This window comes from Neofelis nebulosa, chromosome 5 (genome assembly GCF_028018385.1).
Source record: "Neofelis nebulosa isolate mNeoNeb1 chromosome 5, mNeoNeb1.pri, whole genome shotgun sequence".
In the NCBI taxonomy this organism is placed as follows: Eukaryota; Metazoa; Chordata; class Mammalia; order Carnivora; family Felidae; genus Neofelis; species Neofelis nebulosa.
Window position 1 is genome coordinate 78502076 of NC_080786.1, and position 15378 is coordinate 78517453.

Sequence of the window (15378 nt, forward strand, 5' to 3'; positions counted from 1 at the left end):
GATCGTGACCTGGCTGAAGTCGGACGCTTAATTGACTGAGCCACCCAGGCACCCCTAAGCATTATTATTTTTAAATTTTTTTTTTTCAACGTTTATTTATTTATTTTTGGGACAGAGAGAGACAGAGCATGAACGGGGGAGGGACAGAGAGAGAGGGAGACACAGAATCGGAAACAGGCTCCAGGCTCCGAGCCATCAGCCCAGAGCCTGACGCGGGGCTCGAACTCACGGACCGCGAGATCGTGACCTGGCTGAAGTCGGACGCTTAACCGACTGCGCCACCCAGGCGCCCCTAGGGTGGCTATTTTTATGTATTTATTTAATTTTTTATTTTTCCCTTTTTAAAAATTTTACTTTTGGTATCATTAACAGTGTTATATTAGTTTCGTGTGTACAATATAGTGAATTAACAATTCCGTACGTTACCTGGTGCTCATCATGACAAGTGTACTCTTAATCCCCTTCAGTGTTTATTATTTTTGAGAGGGAGAGAGAGACAGAGAGAGCAATCAGGGGAGGGGCAGAGAGAGAGGGAGACACAGAATCGCAAGCAGGCTCCAGGTTCTGTCAGCACAGAGCCTGATGCGGGGCTCGAACCCACAGACCGTGAGATCATGACCTGAGCTGAAGTCGGCTGCTTAACTGACTGAGACACCCAGGTGCCCCCTCTAAATCCCCTTCACCTATTTCTTTTTTTTTAAATGTTTATTTATTTTTGAGACAGAGAGAGACAAAGCATGAACAGGGAAGGGTCAGAGAGAGAGGGAGACACAGAATCTGAAACAGGCTCCGGGCTCCGAGCTGTCAGCACAGAGCCCGATGCGGGGCTCGAACCCACGGACCGCGAGATGATGACCTGGGCCGAAGTCGGACACTCAACCAACTGAGCCACCCAGGCGCCCCCCCCTTCACCTATTTCACCCAGTCCCCCCACCCACCTCCCTCTGGTAACCATCAGTTCTCTGCAGTAAAGAGCCCGTTTCTTGGTTTGTCTCTTCTTCCCTCGTTCATTTGTTTTGTTTCATGTGCATATGGGTGAAGTCGTACGGTATTTGTCTTTCTCTGACCGGCTTCTTTCACTTAGCGTAATACACTCAAGCTCCATTAGGGTTGCAATTTCATAGGGTCATTAGGACCAGGAATGGCATCACTGCTGAGAGGCTGTGGGCTGAGACATCTAGTTTATTCCTCGGAATACACTACAGGCACGTGCTGTTACCATTCTGAAATCACAGATCCTTAACTGGGGTTCAGAGAGGTTCTACAAGCTGCCCAAAGCTCCCGTAGTGAGTCAACCGATAGTGGTGGCACAGCTGGGTCCACTAGGTCACCCGTCTCCAATCTGCGTGATCCTAAGAACCACCTGGGGCTCTTGGTGAAGGAGCAGTTCCCAGGCTCTGTGTCAGCTGTTGATTCGGCTTGCTTAGCGTGGGGCTCCGGGAGCAGAGGATGAAACAGGTACCCAGGATGATATTAGGATCTGGCAAGTTTAGGAGACGGTGCTGTGCTCTCCTGCCTGTTAGGTGTGGCTCATGGTGGGCCCCCTACAAATGGTGGCTGTGAGTATTGTGACATGAACTGACTCAGAGGATAGCTTGCCGTGAAAAGGTTTTCATCTTTTAAAAGCTCCTCAGTCCTACAGCTAGCTCTTGAAGACAGACGTTAAGGGAAGTAGATTCTGGGTCAGTGAGTCTACATTCTAAAACTCTAGACTCAGAGAACGATCTGCACACGGAATGAGCTGCCTTCAGAGGTCCTGTTGTTTGTGATCGAGCGGTTGGTGGTGACACCATGTGTCGGGTGGGCCGGTCAGTTCCTCGAGGACCCGGTGGCCGCTCAGCGTCTGCCCCGGGCATGCACGCACCAGGAGTCCTTCATGTTAATATACCAGCGGAGGTGGAGTGGAGCAGCTGTGCAAAAGTCAGGAAGGATCCCAACTCTGGGAGGGAACGCAGGAAGGAAGGGATGGCAGAGGCCGAAGTGAGAAGCTGTCTCTGGGCCATCACTCCCTGCTTTGGGCCCTGGGAAACTTCTGCAGTTTCCTCTGTAGCTGAGTCTCCAGACTCTCGGTCCTACCATGAGGGCACAGAATACTTCATTTTCCTTGGGGACTGATGGTGGGCAGATGTCTGTCTCTTCTCTATATGTCTGGGTCGTGCCTTTGTTTTGAAGTTCTTAAGGCCCATCTTGGGGGCATATAAATCATAGACCATAGGGAACGTTGTCTCATCAGAGCCTGGAGGAAAGCTTGACCCCTGTCCTGTTTTTAACCGCAGCATTGATGACAAAACTCAGCACCGGCTTTCCTAGAGACCAAGAGCATCTCTAAGACCCTGCTAAAACTGATGGAAGCCTACCGAATAACTGCCTTGGACACTTTGATTTCTAAGATCCATGATAATAGCTGCCACTCTGAACACCGATTGTGTGTTGGTGCTTTATGTATCTTTTCTCATTTAATCCTTTCAGCAGCCGTGTGATATAGGGAACACTATCCTTGTTTTACAGATGAATAAACTGAGGCTCAGGGAATTCAGCTAAGTTGCCCTTGGTGACAGAGCTAGTAAGCAACGGACTTGGACTTCAGACCTGTGTCTGTGTGAATCACACATTAGAACTTATTATGCCTACGCTACTGTGTCTCATTGGGATGATATGAAGTTTTGCTTCTCTCGATGAGGAGGAAAGTTAGGGATTGGTTTCCCTGACTGGTGACAGAGTGTAAAGCTTTGTTCAGAGTGCTTCAAAGGGATGGCTGATCCCTGTATTCATGTTTGAAGTCATCCCTAACGTTTATGAATGTGGATAACCATGACCTTCCTCAAGTCATGTCTTGGTGATTGCAGCAGAGAGAGATTTCCTGTCACTCATGACTCTCGGGGAGGCTCTATCCCGGCTAAGAATGTTGAAAGATGTGTGCACACTGCTGGGCTCTGGGGCAAGGATGTTGAGGTCCAGGAATCTGACTGCCCTTGAGTGATGACAGCTGGGAAGATGAAATGAGAAGAAGGGAGCGTGAGCTGTGTGTCATTTCATCAACCTGGGGCTTGGGGCCACGGGATACCTGTGTGTATTCACTTGGATAAGGAGACCGTCTGAGCCCCCACCTCTGTGTGCCGAACACAAGGAGATCGCATCTTCTAGTAGATAGATCTGCCGTGTTAGAGAAATAAAAATCCCCCAGGAGAGGTGAAGGAATCTGAGGGCTTTCTCCAGCTCAAGCCCTGTTTTCCTTGAACAGATTTTACTTTTTGGCTCTACGTTATGCGCACACTCATGGCAAGATGGAGGGTCCTCTGTCACACTCCCCTTTTTGACTACCTATCAGCCATCTTTCCCTGCAGCAGCTTTTTTGGCCTCCGTCTAGAAGTGGGCGCTCTCCACTTTATTGTCCTGTCTCTCCCTGACCACTGGCGAAGGCCCCAGTGGCCTGTCTCACTTCCCCACCTTCTATTTGAAAGCCCTGCTCCCATCTTTCTGTCCTGAAGGCTTCTGGTTATAGCCAGCCGTTCCAATAATAGTCTCAGTCTTCATTTCTTTTTTCTTTGTTTCCTTTTTAAGAGACAGAGACAGGGTGTGAGCGAGGGAGGGGTGGAGAGAGAGGAAGACACAGAATCTGAAGCAGGCTCTCAGGCTCCGAGCTGTCAGCACAGAGCCGGATGGGGGGCTCGAACCCACAAACTGTGAGATCGTGACCTGAGCCGAAGTTGGACGCTCACCCGACTGAGCCACCCAGGCGGCCCATCTGTCTTCATTTCTAATCTAGCCCAGATGGTATCTTTTTCTTGGCGTTCCTTATGTAAATCAAGTCAATATTATACAGCTTGCCCTTTCATTATAATGGTCTCATTACATTTATTCAGCTGGTTTATTTTCTGCCTTGGGTGTACTTAGTTTGTTTCTCAAAACTCCTGAAAGGCAGGGACTGTAGTTTATGTGGAGGTAGTGGTGATTGTGTCTTAATTTCAGTGTCTAGTGGGTAACAGTAGCCAATAAAATTGTTTTTTCTTTTGGTCAACATGTTGATTGGATACCTATCATGGTCTGGGCACTGAACACAAGGCTCCAGGGCTATGGAGCTAATTATTACTTGGTGGTTGAAATTCCTGCGGTTTTAAGGGAAGAGGGACATGCAAGCAAATTAAAATTGTATTTTAATTTGCTTTGAGCAGTCATTGAGGTTGAGGGTTCGTAACATTTATTGGGAGCTCAGAGGAGAAATAATGAGAAAAGAGAGATGGTGACAGATTTAAGACATGTTTTGAGAGTAGAAATGGAACTTTGTTTCCTATTTAGTTTGATTGGCTTGTCATGGGGATAGTGAGGTACCAGGACCAACAAGTGATCCAGGAGCACTTGGGGAGTGGAATGCGTTGAATTTGGGGTAAGAAAGAAGGGAAAGTCAAAGATACCAGGCTTAGCATGATAGTAAGAAAGGCAGAGAGGGAGGGAGAGGGTTACAATTGCTAACATACACTGAAGGCTGATTTCTGCGTGCAGGGTAGTTAACGTGAATTGCCTCTTCTCCAACCCCCCTCCCCGCCCCATGAACCCCAAAGCGGTAGGTACTTTGGTTTTCTCCACTGTACAGGTGAGGAGGCATGCTCAGAGCAGTTGGGTAGCTTGTTTGAGATCACGCAGCTGAACAGTGCCAGAGGCCGGCTTAAACCCAGGAACTCTTGCTGGCGAGCAAACACCCATGCAGCTGCACTAGAACAACTCGACCACAGGATCCAGAACCTCCCATTTATACCTCCAGCCTGGACCTTTCTCCTGACCTCTGGTCTCCTGTCTTCCGGCTGCTTGGGCCCCAAGCCTTGGAATCGCCCTTGACCTTTCTCTCACACCCAAATCAAATCCATCAAACTTGAGTTTCAAAGCACCCTGAAATACATTCCTTCTCACCACCTCCACTGCCGCCTCCTGCTCTCACACTCGGATCTCTCCAGTGGTCTGCTTGCTTTTACCCTTGACCCCTCTCCCCACACACTGCAGCCTGAGCTATCCTGGCAACACTGAGTCAGGTCAAAGTTGCTCTTTTTTGCCAAACCCTTGGAGTGGCTCTCACTTTTAGTTAGAACGACAGCCAGAGTCCTCACCATGACCTGTAAGGTGCTACCTGATCTCTTCCACCTCCCACCTGGCTGTCTCTGTTCCTCTGGGATCCCCTCCCTCTGTCCCCTTCCCTTTGTGCCTTGCATCCGGGCCAGTGCTCACCTGTGTACTCCTGCCCGCGTTCTTCCTGAGATATCGCTGGGGCTCACTCTTCACTACCTGTACTTCTTTGCTCGAATGTTCCCTTCCCAATAAGCCCTTCTCTGACCTTTTTAAAATGGAAACTTGCCTCACCCTGGCACTTCTGATCCTTCCCTTTCCACGTTCCGCTCCGCTCTGTTTCCCATAGCACTTAGTATCCTCTAAGATCCTACATAATTTATTACATTTGTGGGGCTTTTGTGTTTCACTCTGCCCTTTTTAAGGGCAGTGATCTTCATCTGGTTTATTCCCTGTTGCATCCTAAGCACGAAGATTCTTGTCGAGCATGTGGTGGCTCATGCACTTAAGAAAACGAGTAAATGTGGAGTGCAAAGTTTCTGTACAGATGTTGAGTTTAAAAATGTTTCTTAAAAGATGTGGTGTAGAGTCTGAGGGAGATGCCAGAGGTGGCTGGCCACACGGAGGCAGGCGTTGTCTGTGTGTTAACAGAGGTCCTGCTGAGGCTGGACCCCTGGGGACGTGGGCATTTCTGGGCTGCTCTGGAAGCTGGTCCCCAGAGGAGGCTAAAATGGGGAGGGAGGAGGGAAACCCCAAAGTATGCCTGTCAGACTTTAGAAGGAGGGAGTTTGAAGACGGAGACCTGGGGAGGACTCACAAAGAAAGTACTGGAGAGGGCTCTTCAGATTTTGCAATTAGAAATGCAATTTCAGTGGAATGATGGGGGCTGACTTCAATTATTTGAGGAACAAGTGGAAAGTGGGGAAGTGACTCGAGAAGCTCTGCTATGAGGAAGGAGAGATCAGGCGGTGGCTTGAGGAAGTGATTTGTTTGAAGGATTTGTTTTTAGCTATTAAAAAACCGTCTTTTGGGTGTGGGTGGGTGAGTGAGTGCGGAAGTGACTGACAGTAAGGTAATAACATCCAGATTGACAGACGGAACCTAGTGCAAATTATATCTTGTCCTTGCCCGGTCCAGCCCCCTAGCACCATGCCTGGCACATAGTGGGTCCACAGTTAGTATTTACTGAATCCAATAAAATCCTGTGGACCTTAGTGATCAGTCATTGTATCAGCAGCAACAACAAGACGACAAGAATGTCTAATGTAGAGAGATTGCTCTTTGACCCACTGACTGTTGGTTAGTGGCATTTCTCTCCCCTAAGCTATATATTCTTTAGCACTTTGAGCAGCTGTATGTGGTTATACTTTGGTTTTCTTTACTGCACAGTGGTTATGTGTTTAAGAGGTATATCTTCAGATGACTCATTTCAGTGACAAGTTAGTAAACAGTTCCACATGGATGTAAAGGATGTGATTGGTGTCTTCGTCCATTCAGGCTGCTATAACAAAAGACCAGATCGGGTGGCTTAAACAGGAGAAATTATTTTTCACGGTTCTGGGGGCTGGAAGTCTGAAATCAGACCTCGTTTCCTGGTTCATAGCTGGTGCCTTCTCACTGTACCCTCATAGAGCTGAACGGGCAGTGGGGCCTCTTTTCTAAGAGCACTAATCCCATTCATGAAGGTTCCACCCTCATGACCTAATCATGTCCCAATACTTTCATCTCCGGGGGTTAGGATTTCAACATATGAATTTGAGTGCCGGGGGGAGGCGGACACAAACTTCCAGACCCAAGCTGATGATAAGTCCCAGGAAACCAGAGGAAGAAAAGAGTTGGCCAAGGGTGGCAGACAGATCTCTGAACTGTTGGTCAGAGCCTGGCATTGAATCAGCTTCATCTCACCCCGACTCTCTGGGAGTTGGATTTCAATGATCTCAGTTTGCTTTCTTTGGATTTTATAAAAAGAATAGTGTTGGGAAAGGAAAAGTATAAAAAGAACCATGATTTGAAATATATCCAGAACTGAAGTCTTTTTTCCCCCCCCTTTTTAAAAATGTGATATGCAGGGGCGCCTGGGTGTCTCGGTAGGTTGAGTGTCTGACTTCGGCTCAGGTCATGAACTCATGGTTCATGGGTTTGAGCCCCGCATCGGGCTCTGTGCTGACAGCTCAGAGCCTGGACCCTGATTTGGATTCTGTCTCCCTCTCTCTCTGCCCCTCCCCCACTTGCATTCTCTCTCTCTCTCTCTCTCTCTCTCTCTCTCTCTCTCTCTCAAGTAAATACACATTAAAAACATTTTTTTTAAAATGTGATATGCAGAGCAGGCAGGCTTAATTCCCTGGTGGTGGCAAATGACATAAAGTTCAGAGATGTCCTGGGAGAGAACAGAATCATTGGACTCCTTTTTTACTCCCATCTTCTCTGAAAAGACACAGATTGGCTGGCTGCATAGGAAAGAATGAAAGAAAGAAAAATCCCTAATATTTATTAAGTATCCTATGTGCCTGGAGATAAGCTAGCTCCCGCGTGCACGTTACATCCGTCCTCTTTAGGTGAAGGGCATTGTATCAGTATTTTCCATAACCTACCTGAGGGCTCACAGCTGACAAAGGGGAGAGAACCTAGAACAAGCCCCGGGGAAAGAAAATTGAAGACTGTGGCTAAAGAGAGATCAATGTAAGAAATGATCTTACATTGGGAGCACCTGGACGGCTCAGTCGGTTAAGCGTCCAACTTCGGCTTAGGTCATGATTTCATGGCTTGTGAGTTCGAGCCCCATGTCGAGCTCTGTGCTGACAGCTCGGAGCCTGCTTCCGATTCTGTGTCTCCCTCTCTCTCTGCTTCTCTCCTGCTCATGCTCTGTCTCTGTCTCTCTCTCTCTCTCTAAAATAAATAAACATAAAAAAAAGAAATATCCGTAGTGCCCAGCCCAGTGTCTTATTCTCAGGAAAATCTTGAGAAATACTTACGAAAGAGGTGGTTAGTTGGCCAGATGAATTGCCAGGGTCTGGAGAAAACTTGTAAATATTTTTGTTGAAATGCTGTTGGGAGGTCTTCATTGTCTTCTAGAGAATGGGAAAACCCAAGGGAGGGAGAAATATAATTTAAATTTTCAAGAGGCATAATTACAAACCATGAGTATGAGGCAATAACTGAAATGTCCTGTGTAAAATGCATAGCATGTGGCAATACTTAGTAAGTGATAACTATGATACTAAGGGAACTATTTATTATATATATTATATAAGTCCATCCTATTGCTTCTCCTCACCCTGGGACGTGAGGCATAGAATTCCATGACTTGAGACTTTTCAATTTGGGGCTCATATGGGAAAGCACCATAGCCTCTCTCTATCCATAATATTTTTTTATGAAAGATAATCTCTCTCCGAGTTGGCGGTCCAGCCCAGCCCCTTGTACCCTAGTTGAGTTGCTCTTTGTGGTATCTGCACCGTGAGACTTGTGTATGGTCCCATAACCTATATTTTAAAGACCATCCCAGGTGTTCCCTCAAGGGCAGACATGTGATGTCGCATCAAAATACATGTCGGTTATGATGATAGAGTAACTTAAAACTCTTGTGTCAGACACTGAGCATCTTTGTCTCAATAACTGGGGGTTTCTATTCTCGGGAACACTGTGGAAAATGTGGCCTGGATGGTGTTTCCATTGGCTCACACGTACTGTTTCTGTGGCTGTCACCGAAGAATGCTTTTGTGTTGGGAGGCTAGTGCCCGTCCGTGATTTAGAGGAATACATTGGGAGGACTTGCTGATTTATGGATGATGCACAGCTATCATTTGTCCTAGCAAATGTGGTATGTGCCAGCGTCAAGGTTCGGTATAAGCTTCACAGGCTAGGAGAGGGGCTAAGTGTAGAAAGAAAGAATGCACCGGGCTAAGTGGAGGATGAAATGTGAGGTCCGAATACCAGTGGCATAAGTAAGGCAGGCCACCTGGGGATGGGACTAGATAGAGGAGGACTTGGAAAAAAGGCTAATGAACTCTACTTCAGTGGTCGCTCAACTGAGAGAGTCACTCACACGAGACTGCTAAAAACTACCCAGAAACTCTTTATATTTGCATTGTAGAGGTGTAGTCAGTTTCCTGTTCCATACTAGTTGGGCCACATCTGGAAACTTTTTAGTTCTATTCAGGGTGATGTGGACAAATGAGAGTGGGCCCAGAGTTGAGTGAGGAGAACTGTTAGGGGTTCAGAAGCCATGCCATTGAAGGAATGGTTCAAAGAAGGAGAATCTTTAGCCTGAAGAAGAGAAAGTTCAGGGGAGTGTAATAGTCCTGAAGGATTGCCCTCTGGGCAAAAGAAGAGACATGTGTTTTCCTCTAGAGAGTAGAATTAGAACCAGCAGGTGGACGGTAAGAGGTGTGGGGAGGAGATGAATAAAAAATTAGAATCCTAAAGTGCCCATCAGGTAGCATTTACTCTTTGAAAAATGGTATAACTGCAAGGCACTTGAATTTGAGTGTCTTCTGTCACAGGATCCCAGGGACCATCAGGACCTCCTGGATATCTTTCTAGCACTGTTCCAGCTGTCTACATCCTACACATACTTCCAGCTCTGACCTTATTTCTTCACAGGAAGCCTTTCCTTCCCTGCCCTTACTTGTAGGGGTAGTCTTTCCTCTGTGTGCTGTAAACATGGGCTTTGGAGTTGGCTTTGAATTCTAGCCTTGTTCTACCTGCACGCGTGACCTTGGGCAAGGGGCTTAGCTCTTCCCGTAAAGATGCTCATCTATAAAATGCAGGTGACGTGCATTTACCTTGCAGGGTCATTATGATAATTGGAGAGATAGAAACTGCCTAGCACAGCACCTGATACATACATAGTTCATGTTCAGTCAGGGATATTGACATTTAAGATGATGTATTGATAGGCATCAGGATTGACCACTGTATTTAACTACCCTGTGAGTGGCTACCTGGAATGAAGAACCAAGTCCCTCTCTCTTAAACCATTGCTGTCCTTTCCCACGGCTCGGTCTTTCTTGATTTCCTGTAAAAATTCCAATTAAGAATCCAAACCAGGTCCTGGCTTTATCTGGAACCAGCTGGCTCATGTACTTGACACAGTGAGTTCTCCATCACTACCTGTCATGGTTGCCTGACTTCCCACCTTTTCCGCCCCTGCTTTTAGGTCATCTACAAAGAGCTGGTCAGGGTTGCACAGTGTTGGCATGAACCTCCACCCCAGGCTTCTACCCTGTGCACCTGTTGGTAACTGACTAATTCTCTTTTTTTCTCAGGCGACTTTAGACCTTTCCATTGAAACTTACAGTTTATAATATGGGAGACGCAGGTAGGATCTAGTCAGTTGCCCTCTCCTGGACTTGCTTTGATTTGGCTTTTCAATTGGGCCAGGCCTTTATTTTCTCTTGGGTAGAGTGTGGAATGTGGAATAGTACCTCATTCACGGTGCGTGCATTCGGGGTATGCAGGAGTCATTGCCTAGGATCTGGTCTGGACCTAGTGGTGTGGTAGGTACCTGGGCCTCAGAAAGGTCTCGAATGGTTCCTGTGTTCTGGAAGGTCACACCCTAGCAGAGGAGGTGGACACGGAAACTCTAAGAGGGGTGCTGTGGGACAGAAGGGGAGGACTCCTAACTCAGACTTGGGGTCAGAGAGACTTTGGTTCCTGTACTAAATTGCCTCATACTCAATATGTTCTTTACATCAGACGCACTGGTTTTTCCCACACATTAAGTCAAAGAACACTTGTGACTCCTCCCTGGGTGGCCTGCTAGAGACCGAGGATTACCTCCTCTGGCCTCCCCAGGTCTCACCTCTGAAGACGTGTGTTCTTGTGACCTGGGTCCTTTGGAACCATGGGTTACTTGCCTGAATGCCTCATCCCTACTGGGAAGGTGTATGAGCTGCCCTGGTGCCTTCTGAGATGACCCATATTCATCTTGCTGCCTTTGCTTCCATGATTCCACTGCTTCCACGGTTGGGGGGCATTGAGCTTATGGGCAGAAATGAATTGTCCCGAGTCCCTGAGTTTGGCCACTGCTCACAACAGAAGCCAGAGGAGGCTTCCATTCCCGGCCACCTCCCCTCCTTTCTGAGGACAGAGGGTAGTCTGCCCATGATCTTTTAGGATATCAGTGGTTCCCAGCCTTTGAGAGGCCTTGTGAGTATCATCCTATCATCTCCCTCATCTCCAGTCAATCCCTGATATGGCCAAATCGATTCTGAGGGCAGACACCTAGTTCCTCAAGCTGAGCCCTTCAGATTTCTGTTGTGGCACCTGAGAACAGTTTCAGTATTCAAAGGCAAATTAGACATGGTCCTTGTCCACAACCTGCAGTCCACTATTTTTCTCTGTCAGATGGTTCTACTGCTGGTCAGCACTTGTGAGACAAATCCTTTACTAATCCCTCCAAAACTGTCCATCTCCTCTAATCTCCTGGAGATGGCAAAGGATAGTTTCCTGTGACAGCGGATGGCTGTTTTACCCCACACCCACTCCCCATGATGCCTGGAGCTACCTATGGGCTGAGACTCTGACTTCACTTTTACCCCACAATCCTTAGCCTGGGATGGGCACCTCCCTTTGCAGGCACTCGATAATCCCCTGCATGAGGAATTGCAGTAGCAAGTTCATAAAGGGATCTATTTCAGGGTCAAACTTCCTGTGGGGTGCCCAAGTCACTGCTTGGCTGGCCTTTGGACAGAGCGTGTCCTTTGTCAGTTCACTTTCATAAATGGCCACTCTGACTCAATTATTAAGTTGCCATGACAACCCAATGGATTTGAAGTTTAAAGAAAAAAATGTTGTAAGGGACCTCTTTTTTGGGGTCGGGGTATCCTGGGATCATCTGAGTTTCTATCATTCCAAACCAAAGAATCATTTCTTGTTCTCTTAAGTGTGTCAGATGGATGTTAAGGGCAGACATAATGGCGGCCAAAGAAACTGGAAGTGAGACTAAACAGGGCCATAAACATGTAGAAGTCCTCCCATGGATCACAGAGTGGGGTTTTCTCTGCTTTTCAGTTGACAACTCAATAGGGTTTTGTTTTTGTTTTTGTTCTTTTAGAAATGTTTTAGAATGTTTTAGAAAATAAAGGGGTCTGGTTAAGTAACTGTGCTCAGGCCTCATGTGTGTGCAGGGTAGCACTGTGCTAGAAAGGGCTAGGCTTGGGAGCAGGACTTGAATCTTGGTTATGTCCCCCTCTAACTGTATGGCCTTTGGGAAATCACTCACTTACTCTGATCTTCAGTTTCCTCACCTGTAAAATAATCAACCCACAGAGTTATTCGGAAGATTTAAGATAAAATAGGAAGCATCTAGCACAGAATAAGGCTTCAGTGATACTTACAATGATGATATTGACATGAGAATGATAATAATTGAACGCTAGGTCCTGTGCTTGCCGTGTTGCTGCAATATGGGAAAACACGGCAATGCTTCCTTACCAAGGATTATCTTTGTCACCTGAACACTGCATGCTCCTTATTGTCCATAAATTTCTACGGGCTCAGATGTGGTTATGTTTTTTCTTAAATAGCAACTCTAACACTAGAAGCAACATATGAACATACACACTGGCATGTCAATGTAACCGTATCCACTCAGCACATTTTTAAAAGGGGAGAGATTCAAAAAGGAAGAATAATTGAGATAGTGTCCACTGTTCTGATAGCCACTCAGCCAAATTAATCAAAGGCCTGCACAAGAGCAGGTTGGGAGCAATGAATCTGAGTTTCCCTCACTCTCTTTCTGTTTTTTTTGTAGGATGTAGGATGAACATTTTTGTGCAGGGTGTGATCCCAATGTTTGTCTTTTTCGTGCTACGTGGAACTAAGCTCAATATAATTAATTACTTCTTCTGTTACCCAGAGAAAAAAGTTGTAATTTGCTCCAGGGTAGGATGATAACCCAGCTGTGTTAGGTTCACTGGATGAACTTCTGTGCGAGCATTCAGGGTTGTATAAACAGACTATGTGTTCTATTTTATGGGTGATTTAAGGTAGGAGGACTTTTCATTTAGCTTTCATTTACTGCACATGAATATCCATACAAAATAAGATCTTATTTTAACTGACTTCTAATTCAGCTCTTTATTTTTTCATTTTGTCTGTATAAATAAATATTTTGGTATATGTTTAAAAGACAGGGACTGTTTAGGGGTACCTGGCTAGCTTAGTCAGTAGAGCATGTGACTCTTAATCTTGGGTGGTGAGTTCAAGCCGCACATTGCATGCAGAGATTACTTAAAAACCTAAAATCTTTATTTCTTTATTTCTTTATTTTTATAGTTTAATGTGTTTTAATAGCAAATTTACAGGAACAGCACAGAAGACAGACAACATTAAAAATGTACTTGCATGTAGGACAACTCAGTTAGAAAAGTATAGTGAATGGATGGAATCTACTGTATAATTAAAATGCTACAAACACCATTGTTGCGGTCAATAAGAAGTTTACTTGTTTTTAAAAAATCCAAATGCTGGCATTGTCCAGAAAAATTTAACAAATTTATTTATAATTGTTATAAAGGTGAACTGCTGAAACGTGTTCACTGAAACATTTTGACTTGCATTAATGCTTTATGTCCCCGCATTTATATTAAACATTCACACACAAATGAAAATGGAAAAACTGCCAATACCTGATTTCTGTCCCCGATTTTTCCGTTTGCAATCATATACTTCGGTACCTTTTGACCCCCCTGGGAAAAAAATATGTGACGTTCAGAACTACCAATAACAGAAAGAAGAGAAAAAAAAAATTTTTTTTTTAATAGAATGAAATGTTTTCCATCAGAGCGGATTCTGAAGCACATTCTCCACGTATGCGGCACTCTAGCTGGACGTCTTTTGGCATAATTGTTACACGTTTGGCGTGGATAGCACATAGGTTGGTGTTTCCAATGAGGCCCACCAGGTAGGCCTCGCTTGCCTCCTGCCAAGCACCGATAGCCACGCTCTGGAAGCGCAGGTCTGTTTTGAAGTCCTGAGCAATTTCTCACACCAGACTCTGGAAAGGAAGTTTGCGGATCGGAAGTTTGTCTAATTTTGCGCAGTGCCGCGGTACCAGGCCTGTAACGATGAGGTTTCTTCACCCCTCCAGTAGAGGGCGCACTCTCGCGAGCGGCTTTTGGTAGCCAGTTGCTTCCTCGGTGCTTTACCCCGCCCCGCGCCGTCGATTCGCGGGCAGCCTGCTTTGTACGAGCCATGGTACTGAGGCCCCCTCACTTACCCCCCTTCTCCTTCTGCCGAGCTTACCGAGCTAGAGGCCGTGCGGCAGTGGCCGCCAACACAATTATAAAATCCTTAAAAAAATAAAAGACGGGGACCCTTTATTTTTATTTATTTATTTATTTATTTATTTATTTATTTTAACATTTATTTATTTTTGAGACAGAGAGAGACAGAGCATGAACAGAGGAGGGGCAGAGAGAGAGGGAGACACAGAATCTGAAACAGGCTCCAGGCTCTGAGCTGTCAGCACAGAGCCCGTCGCAGGGCTCGAACTCACGGACCGCGAGATCGTGACCTGATCCGAAGTAGGCCGCTTAACCGACTGAGCCACCCAGGCGCCCCAAGACGGGGACCCTTTAAAAATAAAACCACAATATACCACTATGTTTAAATAATGACCAGTTCCTTCATACCATCAGATAGGGAGTTAATAGTCAAATATCACCAATTGTTATATGTGCATGTGGCTATGTGTGTATGTAATTTTAAAAGCAGTTTGTTTGGGGCTCCTGGCTGGCCCGGTTAGTGGAACATGTGACTCTTGATCTCAGGATCACGAGTTTGAGCCCCATGTCGGGAGTAAAGCTTACTTAGTAAATGCTTAAAGCATTTTTAACATTCAAATCAGGATCTAAATACAGTCCTTACATTGCAATAGGTTGATAGGACTTAACATTCTTAAAATGCTTGTAATCAGTAGTTTCCCCAAAGAGGGGGATTTGGGGTCCAGGCACTGATTTTGTATCTGGCCATCGGTAAGGTGTGGCTTATGGTCCCACTGTCCACAGGGATGGACACTGATGCCACCGAGGCCACCTCCGCATGATGCTTATCTACTTTTATTGCTCAACTGTCCCTCTTAGAATCGCCCACTTCCTGATCTTTTGTCTTTTTGTTCTTAAATGAAAATACGATCTTTTGAGATTCTTTACTCCTTTAAGTATTTGAACACCAGTCTGAAGGACAAGTTCAGCTTCAGAAATTTCAGCCCCGGATCTTCAACCCGGAAACTTTAGGTATTTGCTTTAACATTGTGGTTTTGGTAGAGGTTGCAGCTCAGCTGTACTAGAAATAATCTGGGTCTTATTCAGGAACTAG

General features: G+C 46.0%; 1 protein-coding gene and 1 pseudogene across 4 annotated transcripts in view; one reads left to right on the plus strand and one right to left on the minus strand.

The window, feature by feature from the left end:
* ST6GAL1 (ST6 beta-galactoside alpha-2,6-sialyltransferase 1) overlaps positions 1 to 15378 on the plus strand; it is a 120595-nt gene that overhangs the window by 42969 nt on the left and 62248 nt on the right. The window lies entirely within an intron of this gene.
* LOC131512304 (histone H3.3A-like) lies at positions 13809 to 14255 on the minus strand (annotated as a pseudogene).